Source organism: Balaenoptera physalus (assembly GCF_965194825.1).
Source record: "Balaenoptera physalus genome assembly, chromosome: 6".
Taxonomy (NCBI): Eukaryota; Metazoa; Chordata; class Mammalia; order Artiodactyla; family Balaenopteridae; genus Balaenoptera; species Balaenoptera physalus.
In genome coordinates, this window is record NC_138885.1 from 19972492 (window position 1) to 19996725 (window position 24234).

At 46.3% G+C, this 24234-nt stretch overlaps 1 protein-coding gene across 7 annotated transcripts in view; it reads left to right on the forward strand.

Annotated features, from left to right (window-relative positions):
- MGAT5 (alpha-1,6-mannosylglycoprotein 6-beta-N-acetylglucosaminyltransferase) overlaps positions 1-24234 on the forward strand; it is a 374663-nt gene that overhangs the window by 29011 nt on the left and 321418 nt on the right. For 4 of the 7 annotated variants that reach the window (XM_082465860.1, XM_082465863.1, XM_082465859.1 and 1 more), the window contains exon 2: positions 24137-24186. The exons of 2 other annotated variants lie outside the window; for them this stretch is intronic. The gene's annotated coding sequence lies outside the window, so the exon portion shown is untranslated. Of the gene's footprint in view, positions 1-159; positions 4100-24136; positions 24187-24234 lie in introns of those variants that run through there. One more of the 7 variants, XM_082465866.1, reaches the window with a different exon arrangement.

A 24234-nucleotide genomic window follows, 5' to 3' on the forward strand; every position in this document is an offset into this window, starting at 1 on the left:
TCAATTATGAACCTAGGCAACAAACCAAAGTAGCGTTAGAGGTATCCCGATTTCGTCACCAATAAATCCACATCACATTACCCCTGTTGTGGATACCTCTAAATGTTATTCATGCATATCACTACTTCACAATGATGCCAGATCCCAGAGTTACTTTTCGATCTCGTTACTTGGTGTATTAATAAAGAAACGCTCGTATCACCTATCACAATTTAAAAACATTGTGATGGCTAAATCTAAGTATAATTTGTTTGCTTTGAAATGTTTTGTTTTATTTTATGCGTTTAAAAACATTATTTGGAGAAGTCCAGAGGCATCACTCGATTGCCCCTGGGATCCATGACATACAAAAGGTTAAGACCCTACGCTTTGTGATTTAAATTTTATACTAAGGAACTGGGGCTGACTCTAGGACTCTTAACCCTGGCTGCCCACAAGAATTACCTGGGAGCTTCAAGACCCCTGGCTCCCCGGGCCATACGCCAGACTAATTAAGTTAGAATTTCTGGGGATAGGATCTTGGTGATTACAGGTGATCCCAAAGTGTAGCTGAGGTTGAAGACCACTGGTCTGTATGTTCAGATAAACCAGCCTACTTCCCTCTTTCCCTCCATTCTGATTCTTTAAATAAGAACTTGAGTTTCATGCTCACAGTAGAAAATTCAAACTGTACAGAGAGCCCAGCTCGCTCACCTTTCTAGAGGTAACTGTTGTTGACAGTTTTTGTGCATAAACAATCATTATAGACACACACATCCACACATATACCCACAATGGTATATACTATACGTGTTACATCCTACAGACATAGAAGTTTTTTCACTTATAGAGAGAGAGCTTTCAAAACTAATTTTGAGCTAAGTTGGTCCTTGAGACTAAATTCTTTTTCTTTGGTGTTTTTCGATTTGCCTACAACTGGGGAACCTGATCCCTCGAGGCCAGTTCAGGAGTAGTTTGGAGACCATGAATCCTGATTTCCCTCTTTTAAGAACGAGTGGGACCGACAGGGAAGAGTAGCATTGGGGTCAGGTCCATGTGGGGTGTGGGACTTGGGGCAAGCCGCTTAGCCATGCACACGTCTTTGAATCTGTTTGCTCATCTGTCAGAGGGAGACAAAGAAGGCTTCCTCCCAGGGCCGCTGTGAAATGTGTACAAGCTCAGTGACAGGTAGCGATGATCATGACCCTCATTGCAGATTGTATTCCCCAAAGGAGCTTGCTTGGCATGGTCCTTGGGCCCCTCAGAGTTATTTTTTCTATTAGTATGCAGAAAACACGGGGTAAGTAAAAAAAAAACAAAGCCCTGTGCAACTACTACAGACAGAGTCTAGAGGCCCTAAACCACACTTTGGGATAGCCATCATCTGGCTGGATTAGGAGTTGGGTTCAAGGCCACACTGATGAGGAATTAACCTTATTAGCTCTTCTCAGCTAATACTTATACTACCAGCTTAACACACTCTTAGAAATGCTCCTCCAAGCTTATTGACCCACATCTTTGCATTTCATCTCACTTGCAAAAGCAGTTAACGTTTAGAGTGAGAGCCAGTATCAGAGCACATGGCCAGAAACAGAATGCACCCCAGATGGTTTGAATGAAGACTAATGAAAGGAACAGTTACAGAGGTGCTGGTCAGGCACCATGAAGCACCCAGGGACTAAACAACAGTGGGACACCATTATCACTGCTAGGGCTAAGGGGGCAAGGGAAGAAGTAGAGTTACTGGAGCCCAGTGGGATCTGGAACTGGAGAAGGGCTGCCCAACAGGAGCTGCATTCAAGAGGAATCTGCCCCAAGATGGGGCATCCAAGGAGGGATGGAGCTGGGAAGAAGTACCCTGCCCTCTCTCCTGTGTTCTCCAGTCCTCTGCTGGGCCTCTGCTGGGCTGAACCAGTGGGAAGCCAGCAGCCAATGGAGCCCCAGTGACGATAACCAGATAAGCAGCACAGTGGCTGTGAGACATCAGAAGTGAGTGAAGTGCCTGCCAGTGGGCTGAGCACTTAGATGGGGCCCAGTACATGGTTGTCCCCTTCCCCTCACCTCCTAGGATGTGGACGGCAGCTGTTCGCCCTTGTCTTAAAGAAACACCAGCAAGGCTATTCAGGCAGACAGAAAAGGAGGGAGAGCTTCACCTACTAAAAAACAAACCCTCGAGTCAAGATCTGTCATATATATTTTCTGAGCTCTGGCTCTCTTGGTGTCTGTGCAGAGAAGCTACCCATGTATGTTGTCCCTTAGTTCACCCCTGTCACCGGGCAGGCAATACACCAAAAACATGGAGGTCCAGTTGAGGAGATGTTAATTTTAATTCGGAAACTCCCTCTCTTTTTTCCTCTCACACACATGCCTGGAGATTTCCAGTCGTAGATTTCATCTCTGGCAGCTAGGAGACCACACTGGTGCCAGAGTAGCCTCGCCAGCCATTCTGCAGGTCAGCCTCTCAGAGCTCAAGAGAAGGCCAGGCTGCTTCCATCGTTAGAGCCTCCCGATATATTTGAAAAGTGGGAAAATGCATATTAGGATTAGAAACACCCTAGGGAATCTTAAATGTTTATATGTGAGAACTGCATGTTTTTAACGCAAAAAAACATAATATGACCTAATCATGCTTTTCACAAGATAATTATAGGAGTTACAAAACTATGGAGATAGAGCACACTCTAAGTGGTGTGATCTGGTAATGGGATATCAGTTCAAAGTTATATGATGAATGTCTTCTGTTTCAACCCCATCGCTGTGTCTCTCTGAGTCTCTGTGACTCCCTGGGAGAAAGTATCATATGTCTGGGTCTGAGGCTGTGGTGACTTGAGCTCTTGCCCAATCTACACCCCATCCCTCCATGTTCTGTGTGCTTTGATTCCCTTGGCCTCTCTGTGCCTTCTGAGACCCAGGTTTAGAAAGTATGTCTGTGTTCTGCGTAATTGTCGGGCTGATAGAACATGAGTATGGGAGCCTTGCGGGAACCTCGGAGCAGTGGTTCAGCTCACCACCGGGGGACACTTCATCCTTCTGTCTCCAGATGTTGACTTTTGTAGATCTCTGCTAGTCCGTAGAGGCTTCACCGAAGGAGAAGAAAGGAAGCAGATGTGAAATCAATGTCTTCTTCATTTTTAAAAATAATAAACTGTTTGTTGAAAGATTTGGGGACCAGAGACTTGGGCTGGTGAACATGGTGAACTCTGTTTTATCTCCCAAGTTACAGCCAAACGTGATGGAGATTACCTTAGTTTGAAAAGAAAAGTCGGGATCATTCTCAGACTTCAGCCATCTGTAGGGCAGCGGTTTGCCAATTTCAGTTGTATAAGAAAGGACCAAAGGAGCTTGTTAAAAAGGCAGATCTCAGCCCCCCAACCCTGTCCCAAGACACAGAGTCCGCCTTTGTAGCCAACTCCCCACATGGTTCAAGAAACACGGCTTAGGAAACACTGAAACATTCCTTAACATTTTTTTATTCTTGAGATATAATTGACAGACAGCACTGTATAAGTTTATGGTGTACAGCGTAATGATTTGACGTACATTCATCATGAAGTGATGACTACAATAAGTTTAGTGGACATCCATCATCTCATATAGGTACGAAATAGAAAGAAATTATTTTCCTTGTGATGAGAACCCTTAGGATTTACTTTCTTAACTTTCAAATATAACATAAATGTAACAGCAGTATTAATTACATTTATCATGGTGTATATTACATGCCTTGTACTTATTTATCTTATACCTGGAAATTTGTACCTTTTGACTGCCTTCATCCTATTTCCCACCCCCCCATCCTTGCCTCCCCCTTACACCTTTTTTAAGGTATTGATGCTTGATCTGGAGATCTTTGGGGTTTTTTTTGTTTTTTGTTTTTTAAATCAGAATTGTAAAATTCCTCTGGACCTTCTTCCAGACTGTACTTTTTCGTTTTGTTTGTTTTAACCCCTGTACTTCAGGCAGCCTGTCATTGGCAGGACAGACGCATCAGAAGTAAATTCCCTGGAAGGGGATCCTGCTGTCACATGGTGGGAGATGCAGTCATGCTTGAAAACAAAGAAATAAAAGCCTCCATCGAACTCGGTGGTCTCCCTGAAGAGGTTGGAAAAGTAATCCAGTGGTATGTGTTGGTTTCAGGCCTGGGTTGTTATTAATGCTGTCACAAATGATAATACTTTTCCAGTGACAGGCCTGCCGTCTGGGAGGAGTTTTATGTATCGCGTACTGGATCCTGCTGGGTCATTAAGCCACTCACTTGGCATCTTACAGGCCGCTGGAGGACCATCAGCTTGGAGGTGGCGCTGCATTTCCCCCAGAGCGCGCTGCGTGGCGTGTTGACTGTTGCTTATGGTTCCCTGGGAAGGGAGGCTCCCCAGGGCCTCATGCTGTTGGGGTCCAGGCCCAGGGAGGTGGGGTCCTCCTTCCGACCCTGCCCCTTTATCTTTCTTACAGCATCAGAGGCTTCTTGGCCCCTACACGCACGGGGCAAGGGCAGGGCTGTAGCTCTTTTGTTGTTGTCGTTGGTGTTTTTCTTTTGGCTGCACCAGGAGGCACGTGGAATCATAGCTCCCCGACCAGGGATCCAACCGGCGCCCCCTGCAGTGGGAGCACGGAGTCGTAGCCACTGGACCGCCAGGGAGGTCCCTGCTGCTCTCTCTCTTTTTTTTTAACATATTTATTGGAGTATAATTGCTTTGCAATATTGTGTTAGTTTCTGCTGTATAACAAAGTGAATCAGCTCTACATATACATATATCCCCATATCTCCTCCCTCTTGCATCTCACTCCCACCCTCCCTATCCCACCCCTCTAGGTGGTCACAAAGCACCGAGCTGATCTTCCTGTGCTGTGCAGCTGCTTCCCACTAGCTATCTATTTTACATTTGGTAGTGTATATATATATATGTCCATGCCACTCTCTCACTTCATCCCAGCGTACCCTTACCCCCTCCCTGTGTCCTCAAGTCCATTCTCTATGTCTGCATCTTTATTCCTGTCCTGCCCCTAGGTTCTTCAGAACCATTTTTTTTTTTTAGATTCCATATATATGTGTTAACGTACGGTATTTGTTTTTCTCTTTCTGACTTACTTCACTGTGTATGACAGACTCTAGGTTCATCCACCTCACTACAAATAACTCAATTTTGTTTCTTTTTACAGCTGAGTAATATTCCATTGTATATATGTGCCACATCTTAGGTCGCTTCCATGTCCTGGCTATTGTAAATAGAGCTGCAGTGAACATTGGGGTGCATGACTCTTTTTGAATTATGGTTTTCTCAGGGTATATGCCCAGTAGTTAACAGCTCTCTCTTTTTAAGGTTCACTATCCTGTAGGGAAAAAATACACGAGCCCTGCAAAACAAGAGGCAGTTAGTTGAATACTTTTGTAAGCAAGAGAAAGATGTAGCATTTTTCACTCCCCAGGCTTTAATAGTTTCAGTGTACAAAACAGAGACTTTGTACCTCATTCAGGCAGCCAGTGCAAGGAAGAAGAATATGGGACAGAGGAATGGTGGGTGGGGCATGGATGGTTATGCCAGAGAGGGCTTCGGAAGGACAGCTTGCCCACTTCTGATAGCCTTCCAAGACAGAGCCCTTCAGAGCTCTGAAATCCATGTTGCCTTTTCACAAAGGTACTGAGTGAGGCTGTGACTGATTTACGAAAGGGAACGTGCCCAGCCTCTCCTGTAGAGGCCCACTGGACTCCACAGCTGGCCTGTCCAAGCTACATCCAGACCTGCAGGTCAGAGGGCAGAAGCCAGGCTTATCTTGGGGAAATGGCAGGCCAGTGGTGTCCAGACTTGATCTGTTGGGGACAGGAAACCCAGTGGCTCTGGTGGTCTGGCCCACTGCCAACACAGATCTCAGTCAGTGGCTTTGAGTCTCAGGCTCTGTCAGATGACGGGGTGAAGCCTCACACCCTCACCCACCCTTTAAAGTCGGGTAACACTGACCACACCCCTCAGACTCCAAATCGAACCCAAGGAAATGGTTGAATACTGGCTTCCCCAAGACCCACACCATTTTACCTAGTCATAGGCGGGACTTTTCTGGAAACGTAAGCCACCCTGAGCAATGTGCTGTCATACTTTCCCTGATTAACTGCGAGGCAATCAAGGTAATTAAAGAAAACTCTGCTTGTTCAAATGCGAGCGGGAAGCCTCTCTTTACCTCTTAAGTTTGAATCGGGTCCTTGTTTACGTGAGGGTACTGTGTGAGGTTTCTTGGCCATTGGTGACCTTTGTTGGTGGATGACGACATCCATTCTGAACAAGGAACAGACTTTTTCCTCAAAATGCTAACGTTTAAGATACAAGTGAACTTATTTACAAAACAGAAACAGACTCACAGACATAGAAAACAAACTTATGGTTACCAAGGGGAAAGGGATGGGAGGGATAAATTAAGAGTTTGGGATTAAAAGATTCACACTGCTATATATAAAATAGATAAAAAAACAAGGACCTACTGTGTAGCACAGGGAACTATATTCAATATCTTGTAATGGAAAAGAATCTGAAAAAGAATATATATGTATAAATGAACCACTTTACTGTACACCAGAAACTAACACAGCATTGTCAATCAGCTCTACTTCAATAAAACATTAAAAAAGAAAAGAAAAGAATGACAGTGGCTCGGGTTGAAGAGGCCAAGTGCTGTTTCTGTCACGATGACAGCCCTGTATTTTGGGTTCACCTCCCAGGACAGGGAGCCCTCTCCTCAACCCTTATGCTCATTCTCTGACGGAAGGTGCAGGGGGTGGGTTAGAATGCACTGACTTGTGTTCAGGAGTTTGGGGACTTGGTGAGCGGCCCTGAGAGAGACCATTCTTTCTCTGCACGCAGACATTTCTCTCGCCTGGACATCTTTGCTGCCACTACCCTGGCCCAGCTGTTACCGACAAGGGTTCTTGGCCCTCCTTAATCAATAGAAATTGATCAGAGGCCAGACAAGAAACTCAGGCAAGGCTTTACTGGGGCCCCTGGGGAGTGAGAACAAACAACAGGTTCCCTTGCTCGCTTCCTGAGCGGGAGTGGGCTTGTTCCTTACATGGGGTGAGGGTAGGGATGTGTCCAGGGGTTGGGCCGGAGGGGGGCTTAGGTGCTTTGCCTACCCCTTGTTGTGTGCAGGGGGCATGTGCAGTACCCTGCTTTTGCTCCAGGCTCTTCAAAAGTGGCAGTTGGGTTTTTTGGTCTCTTTGTGTCTTTTGTCCAGAATTTGCCCCAACTGTGCATGCATGCGCTTATTTTTAGTCCCATATAGTTTCTTTGTATCCTGTTGCTTGAGGAGAGGTGGGTCCACGTGCGAGCACTGCAGCAAAGGGTCCTGGGTCCCAGCCTGTCACACAGCTGCTGCCATTTCTTGCCTGGACCATGCAGTGGCCTCTGCCTGCATCGTCTCTTCCCTATCGGTGCGGCATCTTCAGCAAGCTTTTGAAAATGCAAACCAGATCACTGCTATCAGTCTTTTCCTGCCGAGAGGCCGTGTGGCGAGGTGATCCAGAGCTTGGGATCTGAAGTTGGTCCGACTGGGTTCTAATCCTTCACTAGCTGGGTGACTTGGGGCCACTTAGCTTCTGTCCTCATCTGTAAAATGGAGATGATGATGTTAATAGAACCTACTCATGAGTTGTTGTAAGGATTACATTTCTACCTGGAACATTTAGACCACTGCTGAATACATGTTAGTTATCATGTTTGTTGTCAATGTTCTGCCTGAAATTCATGGGCCTCCTAAGCCTAGACTCAGACACAGACTTCTAACCAAGCTTGTGAGGTGCAGCATGATTCAAGGCTGGGCAACTTCTCTTATCTCCCAAGGACTCCTCCTGCCTCCTCCTGTTTGCTACCCACCCTAGCTTCTTTCAGCATCTCCAAAGCACCACACTCTCTCCTGCCCCAGGGCCTTGGCACAAGCTTTTCCTCTACTGCGCATGTTTGCCTCCTTGCCTCTTTGCCTGGCCAACTCCTGCTCCTCGTCTGTATCTTGGTCTAAGTGTCCCGTCCTCAGGGACCCCTCCCTCAACCACTGAGGTGGAAGGAGACCCCTGTCATTCTGTGCTGCGACACCCCCATTTTTGTTTTCTTTCATAGTCTTTGCCACAGTTGGTAATTTTCCGTTCATCTGTAGGTTTGCTCGATTGGTATCTTCAAGCTCTCCTCCCTTTAAGTGCCGTGAAGCCAAGGATGGGCCCGCAGCATGTGGCACAGGCCTGCCCTGCACTGGCCTGTGCTGCTCCCTGACTGTGATGAATGAATACTGCTAACCCAGTCGGGCTTGTCAGCTCCTGCCCTGGGCCCACAGTCGGTGTATGTACGGCCTTGTGTTTATCTCTGCAGACAGAGACCTTTCCGAACACATTTCTAGGTCGTAGGTCAGCCATGGAGGAGGTGCAGGGGATACAGAGTTTAATGGTTCTCAAACTGTAGCGGGCATCAGGAACACCTGGAGGGCTTGTTAACACGATTGTTGGCCCGTCCCCAGAATTTGATTCTGTAGGCCTGGGCTGGGGCCTGGGAATTTGCATCTCTTACAAGCTCCCAGGTGAGGCTGCTGGTTTGGGGACCGCACTTTGAGAACCACTGAGAGAGGTGTACAGATAGCAAAGCAACCAGCCATCACAGTGCTCAGAGACCTGCTGGCTCATGGAATGCCGCCAAGGAAATAAAGGCTGGGAGAAGAGTGAACCGGGCCGCTTGCTGTGGGCCACCCAGGTGCGGCTGTCCCGGTTCCTGTCCCACCTGCTGTGTGTAGTTGTGGGTGAGGTCGTTAACGACTTCACGGTGGGAGAATCTCTTCTACCTGCTTCTTTTGCTGCTGAATTGGTAGAATCTAGGGGCTAGAAAGGTTGGAGGTACAGGATCCCGCAGGAGAGGAATGTTTTCAAGGAGCTCATTGTAATCATGTTGTGAAGGCCCCAGAGCGGGGATCCCGGTGGTTTGATGGAAGCTGGATTCAGGACAATCATTGACGACAGCTGCTTCTGCTGCCCGTTCCTCTATAGGAAAGCTCCTGGTAGAGAACTCTTTAGTGGGCCCCCTTGCTGACCGAGAGCCACAGGGAGCTCTTAGGTTTACCTAGTGGCCCTAGGCAGGTGGGCGTCGCCCAGAGGCCTGATCCCCTCTTTCCCATCACAGCCGCCACGATACTTTCATGGATCTCAGGAGCTTTTCATGGCCCCTGGAGGCTCCTCATCCCTCCATGACAGGGAGGGAGACGGTGTTGCTGGACCGTGATCTTTGGAGTCAGACGCCCCCAGGTTTGCTGTTGCTTCCGATAGCATGCCTTTGGGTAACTTGCTTCTGCTTGGGTTTTCCTGTCCTGTAAGACAGGGATGATGATATCCAGGGGAGCTTAGGGTGTAGGGGTCAAGTTGAAAAGCCAAACAGAGGCATCAAGTTGAAAAGCCTTGCTAGTGTTCACTGTTGTGACGCCCAGCAAGTGATTGGATCTTATTAAGCCTCAGTCTCCTTGTTTATCATATGGCGATTAGAATGGTACTCACCTCGTAGGGGTCTTGGGAAGATAAAATATTTGTGACAACCGGTGGATTCCAAATAAAGTCTGTAGTTTCGTTAATGGTGTTGTGCTGATGTTAATTTCCTGGTTTTGACAAATGTATCATGGTTGTGTAAGAGGTTAGCATTCAGGAAGCTGGGTGAACAGATACAGGGGCTCTGTACTATCTTTGCCACTTTTCAGTAAATTGAAAGTTATTCCAAAATGAAAAGTATATTTTTAAAAACGTTGGTGAAGTAGTTAGGGTGCTTGAGATTTAGTAAGCCCTCAGTACATGGTGGCGGTTACCATTACTACTAAGACAACTACAGATACTACTTCTGATACCTTGCAGCGTCATGGTAGCTCATGTGTGTGTCTAGCTGACCACTCTACAAATGGTATGTTAGTTTCCTATTGCTTCTGTAACGAGTCGATACAAAATTGGTGGCTTAACACAGATTTGTTAAAGTTCTGGAGATCAGAAGTCCAAAAGAGGTCTCATTGGGCTAAAATCAAGATGTCGGCAGGATTGCATTATTTCTGGATGCTGTAAGGGAGACTCTGTTTCCTGGACTTTTCCAGTTTCTAGAGGCGGCCGTGTGTTCCTTGGCTCACGGCTCCCTCCCCACCCCCATCTTCAAAGCAAGTGATCACATCACTGTGGCTTCTGCTCCTGGGATTCCATGTTTCTCTGACTGACATTCCTGCCGCTCGTTTATAAGAACGCTTCTGATTACCTTGGGTCCACCTGGATAATCCAGGATAATCTTCCCAGCTCAAGATTCTTAACTTAATCAGATCAGCAAAGGCCCTTTTGCCACGTAAAGCAACATTCCCAGGTTCTGGGAGTTGGGACAAGGACATCTTTGGAGGCCATTATTTTGCCCACCGCAAGTGCTAAGGTATCTTCCTTCTCCTTTTCTCACCTGCCTGTGTTCCCCTTCCCCTCTACAGCCTGTAGGTGGAAGGAACCTGTTGTCTGATTTCCTTGGGTGGAGCTTATGCCCACGGGGCAGAGAGAGGGCAGCTCTCAGCTATTTCCCTTGCAGGCCTGAGCTCCACGTGGGTGGCTGCTGAGGGTTCAGCCTGTGGCTTGGGGTCTAGCACATGTGTGTGATGTGCAACTGGGTGCCATGTTACCGAGTGGTAATGGACTTTGATTCTTCAGTTGTGGGCTTGGTACTTCGGGCACCAAAATGGTGACCCCAGCTCTCTCTCGGTTAGCAAACTGTGCTGACGTACTCACTGTTGAGTCTGAAGGCTGATTACATCTGACCCCTTATGAACACTCTCTGTGGGTCATAGATGATCCTGGATGCCATACTCCCTTAGTTCTTTGTTCAAGGCCTTATTTCCACCCCTTCTCTTCCTCTTTACCAGCCCATCTCTGTCTAAATCTGGACTGCCGAGCATGGCAGCCACTGGCCACGTGTGGCTTTTGAGCACTTGAAGTGCAGCTAATCTGAATTGAGACATGCTGTCAATACACGCTGACATTTGGAGACTTAGTGTGAAGAAAAGAATGTAAAAGACTTCGTTAATGGTATTGAAATGCCGATTACATGTTTTACAGTAATATTTTGGATATATTGGGTTAAACTACATTATTGAAATTAATTTCACCTGTTTCTTTGTTGTTTTTTTTTGGCTGTGCTGCGCAGCACGCAGGATCTTAGTTCCCCGACCAGGGGTCCAACCCCCGCCCCCTGCAGTGGAAGCGCAGAGTCTTAACCACTGGACCGCCAGGGAAGTCCCTCACCTGTTTCTTTTTAATGTGGTTACTAGAACATTTAAGATGATATATGTGGCTTGCATTGTTTTTCTTTTGGAGAGTGCTGGTCTAAGTCCTACTCATCATCTGTGAGTTTGTGTGTATGAGCGTGTGTATGTGTGTGTGTGTGTGTGTGTGTGTGTGTGTGTGTGTGTGTGAAGGGTCTTTTTATTCCTGTCACTGTGGTATGTAAAAGTCTTCCCCAGGATTTCTCTTTCTCTCTTTCCCTCCCTTGTCTGCGTTTGTCTTTTTCTCTTTTTCTCTCTCTCCCCTCCTTTTGCAACTAGCTTGCTGAATGAATCTCTGGGAATGTTAAATCCTTTGAAGCACGATGAGGTCGCTCAGTAGAGAAGGCAGTGCGTGCTTTACCCCAGCCCATACAGCTGGGAAGTTCATCACTGTCTCCATCTCCCCACCTTACTCTTTACGCCTGAGAAGTTTTCAGATTGTTTGGGTTTATTTCTTTGGTTTTATTTTTTTATTTTTAATAAAGTTATTTTATTTTATTTATTTTTGGCCGCATTGGGTCTTCGTTGTGGTACGTGGGCTTCTCATTGCGGTGGCTTCTCTTGTTGCGGAGCACGGGCCCTAGGCGCGCAGGCTTCAGTAGTTGTGGCTCGCGGGCTCTAGAGCGCATGCTCAGCAATTGTGGCGCACGGGCTTAATTGCTCCGCGGCATGTGGGATCTTCCCGGACCAGGGGCTCGAACCCGTATCACCTGCATTGGCAGGCGGATTCTTAACCACTGCGCCACCAGGGAAGCCCGTCTTTGGTTTTATCTTTGTTGGGGATGGTGGCACATCTTTTTAACAGCCCCCGAGGGGAGTCTAAAATCCCTTTCCCAACTCTGCCTTGAAAACTGCCGCTCTGGGGAAGGGGGGTGGTCCAGGGGGTTCCTAAGTGGCATCAGAGTCATCTGGGGAGTGAAATGCAGATTCCTGAGCTCTGCACGCTGCTGTTGCCAGGAATGAGGCTGGGTGTACACCAAACAAGTCAGTGGACTCGTTGGCCTGACTTGGGTGACAGTGCAGCCTGGCCTGCAGCGTAAGCCTCAATTTTCATGTCTGCAAAGTGCCGTCTGGCTTGCCCGAGCCTCGTGGGAGAGATGCTGATGAGGCGGTGGGTACAGCTGGGGGTGGATGCAACTGGTCCTCCCTGCTCCCCTCCCCCAGCACACAGCAGCTGATGATGGTGAGTTGGGCTTATTAAGAGGTCATCCTTTCCTCCGATGAAGAGGCGGTGAGAGAACGGATGGTGGAGAGTGGCTGGAAGGTACGTGGCCCGTCCAGAGGTTACAAGGGAGAGCTGTGTGCTTAGTTGGGTCCGCGTCATGGCACCACCGCCTGTCAGCTGTGTGACTCGGTGCCTGTTATTTTAACTCTCTGAGCCTCCGTTCCTTCATCTGCAAACGGGGGGGTGGTTGTAAAAGTCACCGATCCTGGAGCTTGTGGCTGGCTGCGGAGCGGTGGGTAATGCTGGCCGCCTCTGCTGTGTTATCTGATACCTTCTGGTGATTGAAGAGTTTAACCACGTCTGCCAGCCCCCGGGGGCAGGTTTGGGCGAGGGGAAACCTGGGGACCCCTGGAGGAGGTAGTGGAGCTGAGGAAGGTCGAGGTGGAGAGCCGCTCGGAGGATTCGCGGATGGTCGGTGAGTCTGCAGCTCTTTAGGGACACGCAGGCCCTTGTGAAGCACGGCTCCCTCGCCCTGGATGCCGCCAAGCCTGCCCCCGCCTGTGTCTGCATGCCGCCAAGCCTGCCCCCGCCTGTGTCGGGGAGAATGGCTGTCCTTGGACCAGCTGACTGAGCGGGCCTGGGGTAAGAGCCTGTGAGCCTGAGCGAGCCCGGGGCATCGAGGGGTCGGCTGGGCTGGACTGAGCTGAGCTGGGTACTCTGGGAAGGAAAGGAAGTCCTCTTTCAGCTCTGGGGATGACGACCATCGCAGGGAAGACGCATATTTCTGGTGGGAACCTGCTTACCCAGTAACTCCTGTAACCCCTGAATGCTGCCTCCTTGCCCTTCCTCTCCCCTCCGGCCCTGGGGGGATCGGCGCTTGGGCCTCCTGGGCCCCCGGCCTGGAGCTAGGGGGAGGCAGCCGTCAGGACCCTCAGGGCCCCCAGGGCCCCGTGGAAGGGGAGAGGGGACGCACCAGGCCTCTGTAATGCTCCAACGCCCACTCTTGAGTTTCCGGAAACTTGCAAATTGATCTGAAAGAGTGGAGTTTCTTTTTCTTTCCAATGAGAGTGTGATCCTGGCTGGGGACTTCCTTTCTGGGGTTGCAAGGGTTTCAGCCACTTGTTTGAATATTCAGACTTGTGGGTTTTTCTCTCCCCTGGTGCTTGGGGCTCTTGTTTGGTTAGAATGACTTCAATCATAGGTTTGTTTTGGAAAAGTAGCTAATTGTCCTAGTGTATTTTCCTTTCAGGAATGGCCTCGCTAGTGTTAAGTGTCAGTCTGAGTAGATGTGAATATTTGGAGATGGGGACTTGATGGAAGTGAGAATGCACGTGGTTTGCCTTAAGGCAGTGGGTCTCCTTGCAGCGCCGGGTGGAATTTTCTGGCATTCACTGTGTGAGGACTCTGGCTGATGACCCCGGGGGTGCGGATTGGCAGCTGAAACTTTTGTCGAAGCCGAGTTTCCGAGTTTGTGCGCACAGCGCGCGGTGAGGCCAAACAAACCGAATCGTGGTTGTCTGGAGGGGAGAAATGTGGACTGCAGAGCCCAGCAAGGAGAACGGGACAGCTGGTGCTCAAGGACCCGAACCCCCTGATGGTTTTTGGGGAAGAGTTTGTATGGGCACAGTTTGGGCTGAGGGCTTCCTCTGATCGCTTGTTGCAGGGGGAACGGGGTGGTGTTCAGGTATCTCCGTCATCAGCCATCTGGTTCCAGCCGGTCTGGGGTCCACGTGCTTTTGCTCAGCCTGAAGCTACCTTCCTCCACCTGGGTGGGGGGCCCTGGTTCCTGTAGACGAACTCAGAGATTCGGATCAAATTATTACGCACATCCCCCCGGAGGAACCAGAACCGGGCCCCATCCTGCACTATTGTTTGACCGCCTTTCGTTTGTTTCCTGTATTCCCTCACTCCCTAATTAGTAACTGTTTGACTCAGAACTCAGAAAAGGTCTGGGAGGCCGAAGCCTTTTTCCTGCAAACAAGAAACGGGGCACACGGCAAGGCTTTTGTGCCCAAGAGCACCCCACAGGGTCCTGCTGTGTTTCAGAATGGCCGGGGCCTGGTTTATGGACTTAAACAATGTGACTGGAAGGGGGTGACAGTGATGGGGGAGGATACAGAGGTGTTTTTTTTCCTTTTCAGTTATGTTTTGACTGAATTAAAATCATATTTAATAAACGGCACAGAGTGAATTGCTGACTAGGTATGGGGAACTTCAGGTACATTCCCTTGTATAATTCTTAGACTAGCCCCTTAAGGTTGATTGCTAACCCCAGTTTACAGATGAAGATACTAAAGCTGAGTGGTGAAATAATTTCCCCAAGTTTCCACAGCTGGGATCTGAACTGAGTTGGGATCTGAACGCAGGTTTCTTTTGTTCCCATGACCCTGTTATTTCTACTATGCTCCACGTCCCCTTAAGGAGATTTACTAATAACGGCAGAAAGAGAGAGGGTAAAGGTAACCCTTGAATGGCTGCTGTGTGCTAGGCCCTATGCTAAGTGCTTTACCTTTGTCTCCAGGCCACATTGCCTGGGGTCAGGGAGCGTGGGTGGGGGATTGGTACTCTTATGACCTTGGTTTCACAAAAGACAATACTGAGGCTTTAGAGGTGTTAAGTGCCTTTCCTGATAAATGGTGGAGCTGGAATCACAAGGCGGAGTCGGGAGCCTCCATGGGCTCGCAGTGAGCAAACTGGATGTGGAAGGGGTCTTCATGGTCTGAGAACCCACTGTCGAAATAATGAACTTACCAGCATGGATAGCAGCTGTTTTCAGTGGATTAGCAAATACTTGCAGAGCGTTGCTTTTGTGTAAGAGTCTGGCTCTGGCTATTCAGAGATACGGGGAAGTGTAGGACGTCCCCTGTTCTTGAGGAGATGACTGGTTATTAGTATTACCACACCCAAAAGGGGATGGGCATTTCAGGCCTGGGAAGGTTTCCCAGAGCAGATGTTGTCGGTGTTATGGAGGGTAAGTTGGATGTATTGGGGGCAGGGAAGACCTGAAGACAAGAGGGAGAAAAAGTAGATAAGCTGGCTTGAGCAGAGCCATCCATCCTAATTCAGGAGAGCCTCAAGGCCAGGGTTTTTTTTTAATAGGGAGCATTTTCTTTTTTTTCAAATTTTATTTATTTATTTATTTTATTTATGGCTGTGTTGGGTCTTCGTTTCTGTGCGAGGGCTTTCTCTAGTTGTGGCAAGCGGGGGCCACTCTTCATCGCGGTGCGCGGGCCTCTCACTACCGCGGCCTCTCTTGTTGCGGAGTACAGGCTCCAGACGCGCAGGCTCAGTAATTGTGGCTCACGGGCCCAGTTGCTCTGCGGCATGTGGGATCTTCCCAGACCAGGGCTCGAACCCGTGTCCCCTGCATTGGCAGGCAGATTCTCAACCACTGCGCCACCAGGGAAGCCCAAGGCCAGGGTTTTTGATCTTAGAGATGGTGGCACCTGACCCACCTTATTGATGTGGAGAGGCCTGGCCTGGGGGTTGCTTCCCAAGGCTCACCTGGCAGGTGGTCAGGAAAGGATTGGGAGGTGGAGGGATGAGGCTAGAGAAAGGTCCCCCAGGTTACAAAGCTGTTGTGAGCTACTGGGTAGGAAAGGGTTAATGCTGGACCTCTCCTTAGAGTTAGTGATTCCATTGGCTGTGGTCCTTAAGCAAAGGTGAGTAATGCCGAGAAGAGAGGCAGAAGTCGGCCTTACTCATGTGATGGAGTTGGGAGTTCAGAGATGACTTTCATAGGCTCTAAGAGAGGAACATGTTAGTTTACCATTACCTTCCCCCAACCGAGGATGAATTGATTTGCATTTTTATTCGAAAACTCTCCTCCTCGATTTCTTGTCTTAGCTTTACAAAGTTCCCATCCATTACTGTGGTCAGAGAGACCCAGGTCTGACCTGTATGCTGATTTGAGTCTGGGACTCTCAAGGGGTTACTGTAATTACCTAAATGAGTTGGCAGTGGAGGTGGCATTCAGTTGTCCGTCTACCACTTTATAGACCAATATTGGCAGCCATGAAGTCTGGCTTATCTTGGGCGTGGAGTTCATTCTTAGGGGCCTGGTGCATAGACAGCAGTGGGGAGGGAGGAAAGAGAAAGCAGTGAAGAATGGAGAGAGAGAGAGAAGAAATGCCTCGTGTAGGGCACTTGCAGGTTGGAACAATCGAAGGTCAGATCAGTGACCTTGCCTCTTTATCGCTCTGTGTGTCCCACCCAGGGCTGTTCTAATCCAGCAGTAACCAACACTGTATTTTAGGATCCTCCCCCAAAGTGGAGCTCTACCCAGAGTTTCTCAAGTTTTTTAATTCCTGGAAGTCTTTTAAGTAACTCCCTCCAGGTCAGGTGTCACTGAGGGGACTGAGGCTCTCTTTTCTAGCCTACTGTCAGGCTGTCATTGTCACCAAAAGCCTGTCTCATTGTTGATTCTCCAGCTTTTAATGAAGCAATTGAGAGTGATTGGTGGGAAATACCAATCTGATTGAAAGGTGATTTTCTTGCATTGATTTACTTAATAGTTAGAAACAAGAGACCAAACGCAGGGACCTTGTCTTGCCCAGGAGGAATAGCGGAGAGGGCTTTGTTGAGGAAGAGTCTGGGGATGCCCCTGTGTGGGTGGCCATGCGTGTGTCTGTGTGTTTGTTCCTGGTGAATCCCGACCTGTGGTTCCATAGGGTGGTTATTCCCGAATGGAAGGCCTTATTACGATGATTGTTCCTTAGCACCTCTAGTTTCTGACACTTTGTGTTGTATGAGGTCGGTCTGCTTGCTTTATACGTTTATCCAGTGACCTAACTTCTCAAGGAGTGTTATTCCTAAAAGATGACATCTGAAGACACGTAGGTATGGCCTCAGTTAGCCTAGTGAAGCCCTTAATTAGTTCTGTGAAGAGGCTGTGTCCTTCTGTACAGTGTCAGAAGGATTTCAGATGAAAAGATGCTGTCCTGAAATATCTCTACCCCTGTGCTGTCCAGTAGAACTTTCTGCCACGATGGAGATGTTCTGTATCTCTGCTGTCCAACATGGTAGCCACTAGCCACATGAAGTTACGGAGTACTTGAAATGTGCCTAGTGTGTCTGAGGAACTGAGTTTTTTATTTCATTTACTTGTAACTTAAATAGCCACATGTAGCAAGTGGCTACTACTATATTGATGATGCTCTAGACAATGGCCAGAGATGACGGATGGCCGTGTTTAGAACTTAGATATAGGTCTTATTTGGGCAGGCTTGTTTGTGAGGGGAGATGTAAGATACAGGGTACTCTAGTGGACGTTAGAAAGTCTAAGAGATAGCATAGAATTGTGGAATTTTATTTAGATGTTGGACTTCAAAAATCTAAAAAAATAATACAGATGAACTTAGTTACAAAACAGAAGCACTCACAGACTTAGAGAATGAATTTATGGTTACCAGGGGGAAAGGGTGGGTGGGGGAGAGGGATAGACTGGGAGTTTGGGATTGACATGTACACACTGCTATATATAAAATAGATAACCCACAAGGACCCACTGTATAGCACAGGGAACTCTGCTCAATATTCCGTAATAATCTAAATAGGAAAAGAACTTGAAAAAGAATGGATACTTGTATGGGTATAACTTGCTGTACACCTGTAACTAACACATCATTGTTAATCAGCTATACTCCAGTATAAAAGAAAAAATGTTGGACTTCAAAGAAGACTTGGGTCATTGGAACTGGAGTAGGCAGGGAAGTTTCTTAGAGGAGAGTGGCATGCCCGTAGCTTTCAGGTCTTCGGGAATAATTTCCACACAGCCGTAAACGTTCTCTTCACTCATGCGCCCAGAGAAGCAGTATGGTATGGAAGACTCCAGGCTTAGGAGCCTGACAGATCTGTGTGAAGATGGGGTTCACTTATGCAAGATATTTAGGTTTCTAAGCCTCCGTTTCTTGATCTGTAAAATGTGTGTGATAGGACCTCCAAGAGCTCTTGTTAGGTTGGATAACTTATACAGAGTTCCTAGTGTCTTGGCACATAGCAGGTTCTCAATGAATGTAGGTGGTGTTACTGGAAATAGGATTAGCATATATACACAAAGGTCCCTGACTATTGAAAAGTGCATGATGCGATTGAGTTTATACTCCTTTTCTTTATATCCTTTGATGAAGGAGATCTGTCTCTTCACACGTTGAGCTAGGAGTCCTGAGACTGTCACAGAGAGAGTGGGGGGAAGGCAAGAAGGCTGTGAAGAGGCTAAGTAATACACAGAGGGACCCTTGCAAAATTGAGAACTATAGTGTGATAAATAAATCCGTCGCTGCAGTCACTGGTAAGGGCACAAGTTTATCAGTGTGTCTTGCAATCTTCAGAGTTCCAACTTTCATTCTCCTCCCCTCCCAGAAGAGTATTAACTGGAGTTGACAGCTTAAACACTCTCTGGGGTTCTGGGCATTTATTTGCATGGCACCTTGGACACCTCCTGGAGATGATTCCATTATCATTTCCTTATCTGGGTTCTCTGTTTACTTCAACAGTTGAGGTTGATTTAGTATCTTACAAGAACCAAACATTGTCTTGCAGACATCATTAATCTTGCCTTTCTTACCCAGCCTAAGTGTGAAATTAATCAAAAAGGAAAGGGAAATTAATAATATGTTGGTAGTCACAATTCATCAGGAGACCTCACAGCAGGTATGAAATTAACTTCGAATTAATACACACTTCAACAAATTAAAGGTATAGGGAAGGGTTATTTATTATTTAGGAAATGCCCCTTAATGCTTCCCGCTTTGATAATTAGTTAGATGATGGGTGGTGTCTGGTGATAAGACCCATTCAGTTTTGTGAGGTCGCCTTGGGACCCATGGAAAGCAGCAAATCAAGGTTCTTTTTTCATGTTTCACTTAGATAAATGAGACCAAGCCAGATGGTTAATACATACTTGTTTCCTGTCAGTTGAAAAGGTTTGCCCAAACACTTGCAGTTTTGATCTCTATTTACAATAAACTAAATTTGATCCCGAGTTCTGTGTTTCCTTGTTATGACATGCAGTAGGATCAGTTTCAAAGGATACATTATTATGCACACATTGTGGAAAAGAATGGAGCGTTATAATTATAACTCTCTGCTACAGCTTTCGCCGAGGTTGATAAAGGACAGGCTTTTGTTACTGAATTGTTCCTATAATTACATCAGAACTAACAGGCATCAGTCACCTTCCATTAGGGGTGGGAGAGAAGGAGCCTTACTTATTTAAGTGATCACATAAGGTGCCGAATGAATCATCCTCAGCCTCATCGTGAGGAATTAAAAATAGAAAGGAGCAGTTGACATCATCCTATAGCAGGTTTTTAAGGAACAGAAAAATGCCAGATAGTTTTTTAAGGAAAAGAGCTGCCTGAAGTGATGTCCCAGGCCACATGTGAATAGCCTATTGGCAGCAGTTCTCAGACTTGAGACTACATCCCAGACTCCTGGGGGGCTTGTTCAGATAGATGGCCGGACCCCAGCCGAGTTTCTGATTCGGTAGGTGTGCGGTGGGGTCTGAGATTTTCGCATTCCCAACTTCCCCAGGTGCTGCTGCTGCTGCTTCCGGGGCTGTACGTCGAGAGCCATTAGGCTAGGGGAGAGAAACAGGTGTAACTCTGATGGTTCCAAAACCAGAATTTTAAGATTAATTCCCTGGTGGCTGTTAAAAATAATTTTGATGAAAATACTGAGTTTTGTTTGGGGTTATGTGCCAGTTTTGTAAAGGGGATCTGCTCTTTGTGACGTTGTCATTGAATGTTAAAAATAGTTGCAAACCTTGGTAAGTGGTCTCCTGGCCCGTGTCTTGGTAAAAATCTTGGGTAAACTTGTTTGGCTACAAGTATTCTCTCTGTAATCCAAGTTAGTGATGAATTCGGAAGTCGCAAGGAATGCAATTTTTTTTTCTTATTTGTAAATCGAGCACTTTACCTAGGGACCATCTGTAGAACGGTCACGTTAAGTAAGGGTATTCCAGGGCCCAAGGCACTAAATCACTGTTAATTGTCACACCTGCCTGACAAAATAGCTGTTAGCAAAATCAAAATGTAATGCATCGGGCACCACCAGGCTGTGGTTTCAGGCTTCTGACCGGTTCTAGAACTGCCCTTTTATTATCCTTTTAGTTTATTATCCTCTTATAGCAGTAACAACCACAGTAATAATAATTGCTAACATTTGTAGAGGGTTCGCTGCCTCTCTGATGAGGCAGCCGTGCTTTTTGGGCGCAGTAGTTTGTGAATCCCCCCCATCCTTTCTGACTGAGGCGCTGTGGTTATCTCTCCTTCAGACACAAGGAGGCAGAGGCGTGGAGAGGCACTGGGTTTGTGAGGTTGGGCCTCTGCCTTTGAGTCCGGGCAGTGTGAGCCATGTGAGGCAAATTTAGATTGGAGTCTGTTTTGGGAAGCTCTCAGTGGAGCCTTGATGAAAGACCTCACCGAAATGGAAAGATGCTAGCAAGTTTGAAATGTGATGAAACCAAACGTATCAGGTCAAAATTGTAGAAGTTCTGATGTCAAGGACCACTCTAGATCTTTGTAACTGGGCAAAATCGTGCTGTGCGGTAAATTTAGCCGCTCTGCCCAACCTAAGGTGAAAGCCATATGAAGCCACTCTTGTAATTATGGGCCTTTTTTTCTCTGTGACTGTCTGATGTTCCTTAAGGAAGATTGAATGACTTAAATCTTATAATGATAGGGAACTATACTCAATATTTTGTAATAACCTATAAGGGAAGAGAATCTGAAGAAGAAAAATATATATATATATAATATATAGAAATACATATTAAATTGAATCGTGCTGTACACCTGAAACTAACATGATATTGTAAAATCAATTATACTTCAATTAAAAAAATGAAAAGAATTAAAGGACAAATTTAAAAAACGCTTATAACGATGGTCATGATTTGTTTCTAATGTGTAAGCGCTCAGTGGTCTTATCGTTGGAAATCTTTTTTCTAGGCACGAAGATATTTTAAGCAGAGCCATAAACTCCCTTCAGCTATTTGCTCACATGAATCAATGTAGGGACAGCTTTGGTGTTCACAATGAGCCACCTTTGCTTAGGCTGTGGAACGACGAGAGGGAAAGCCTGCTTTGAGTTGTATCCCTGGTCACATAAAGATTCTGAGACTCTCTATTTGGAGAGGCATTGTCCATAGGGAATAAGAGGATGGAACAGTTGAGTGTAAAATTGAAAAGGGATCAACCCAACAGATGACGGTGCTGAAGGGCATTAGGGACAAAGAGGTGTGAGACCCACCAGTCTGGAATTGGCCTCCATTATCCTGTGTCATCAGATGCAGAGTAGGTGCTGCAGAGGTGGTCCTTAACAAGCTGCGTTTATCATGGCTCACTTTTAGAGATGCTTTGAATGGGGAAGGGGCGATAGGCAAGATACTCAGATGCAGATTTCTGATAGAATGCCGCTCTGGAGGGCAGAGCTCATCAAGTAGATTATTTTGTTTGTGGGTCATTTATAATATATTTTATCCGAAATATAAAATGAAAGGGGTATAGGTTGGTTGAAAATGGGATTCCAATTTTTCCTAGCTACTCTCTGTCTATCTCCAATGATTGCTACCTTATTCTTTCTAGTTTGAATTGCATTCCCATGATCTCTATTTACAAGTGCTTTCACAAGTTTAGGTATAATTAAGGGAGGAAAATCAAAGCATAAGCCCAGGAAGAGATTGAGGGAGCCTATTAATACCTAGAAAAGATACTTTAGGTAAAATCTTGATGAAAGCTGTGGAGTGGTGCTGGTTTTGAAAATTAGGAAGGAGAAAGGACTTCCTTCAACATTTTCTTTATCTAGAGACACAGCTAGAAATGGCTATAAACTTTAATCTTATATACTTGGCTCTGCAGGAAATGCTATTTAAGATTAGTTGAACATTAAAGCTTTGCTGAGGATAAAAGTGAATGGCCTTTGGGTTTCTTGGTGACCACGAATTTTGCTAATGTATAGAGCCAAGCATAATGCAGTAGTTTTCGTATGACTCAGGGAATAGCTTGTCTGATTCTTAAAGTGAAGTCGAGATTGAGTTCTTAATTAGTATGAGTATTATTAAAGAAAATCCAGATTTGAAGGCGTTGGGGGAGGTAAAGGGTAATGAACTTTTCTCTTCCTTTTGGCACATCATGAACATTTTGACTTATGAATCATACCAATCTCACTACTGGTATGATTCATTAAGTCACCACGGCCTGTGCACTTGATCGCAGTATTCAAAGGCAAATTGCCATGTAATATACCAAATTAGGTGTTTATGAAAACATACAGAAAAGAGTTAAGGTGCTGAAAGTAAGTTGATATTATTTCGGTCGGAGGCACATGGGTGTTCATTTTGTTAGCTGATACTGCTTACATGAGAATGTGTTTTTGATGTTGACCAAGATGCTTAGGACTGTTTTCTTGAAATGTATCTTGGTGCTGCTTACAGGAGTTAGTAGCTTTTTCTGTATCATGATAACCCATTCCTTCACCTCAAAGCTATCTCAGAATGAAGCTGGTACAAAAGGGGCCCCGTGGTCACCAGCATTGATTCAGTTCCTTCCAGCCTTCTACCCTTCCTTAGCAAGCATTTGAGGCCAGACTGTTTCATGGAGATGGTGGATTTGGAATGACAGCAGGTTGAATCTGCTCTTGTATGTTGCCCCAGTGCACCAACCCTCTGCTTTGTTCAGAGACTGTTGACACAGACGAAAATGTTAGTGCTGTGAAGGGTAGTTATATGCTGCAGACCATATAAAGAGAGAATCATCTTTGTATTAAAAAAACAAAACTCCTTTCAGACATTTTCCAGTAGAATATGGTATATGTTCTTCCATGAGGGTCTTAAGTAAAAAGTAGACCAGTTGGCTACTCTTAGAAGACTTCTGGGCAGTTAGCTTGAAGATGGGTCTGTTGAGCATGGTCTTTATTCTTTTTCTCTCTCTCTCCTTCCCTCCCTCTCTCTCCTTCCCTCCCTCTCTATTGAGCTCTCTTTCAGTGTTATAATTCTCTGCTGATAAATTCCACGAATATCAGAAGCACACTGTATGTATCCGTTAAAGGACATGTTTTCCCCCTTTTGTCTTTCTGTAAAGGAGTTTTACAGGGGGAAAATATTAGTGATATCAGAAGCACATAGTAGGTATATTTCTAAAATGGCTTTTTACTGCTTTTCTGGTTTTATTCAAGGTGAAGCAGGTACAAGTAATCTGTTATATTTAAATGAACAGGCTTGTAATTCAACTGGCTTTATCTCGTATTGCAGACTCCTTGTTTTTTTTGTCGTAGAGCTATGTATTTTTTAAATCGTGTGTATACACCTACTTGAGACTGTGTGTATAAATTAATGTAGTCTAGTCCGGAAAGCATTAGGATTGGTAAAAGCTTTGGTTTAATGCCTCCTGAGACTTGGAACAAAGAGAGGTTTTGTGGAGATGCTCCACCTTTGCCAAATGTAGCCTTACTCCTGCTGAACTAATAATGGATGGATTTGGATCCTAACAAGTGAGATAATGTAATTTTTTAGATAAATGCCTCTGGGTGTTGAAGTGATAGGGAACGCTCACCTAGCTAGTTTTCGGTATTTATCTTAAAAGGCAGACGGGTTCCGAAATGTGAGAGGCCTAGTTCGCAGAAGCTCTTTGTCAGCCTGTCTGTTTGCAATGGATCAAGTTCTTAAAGAGGAGAAACTTAAAAATGTCTTTGTCCTTGTGATTGCAGGAGTGATTACTGCTCTATAGTAGACATTGGAGGCGGATCCATCAGGCCATGTAAGTACCACAGTAAGCACATATTTACCTGGCTAAGCACAGACCCGG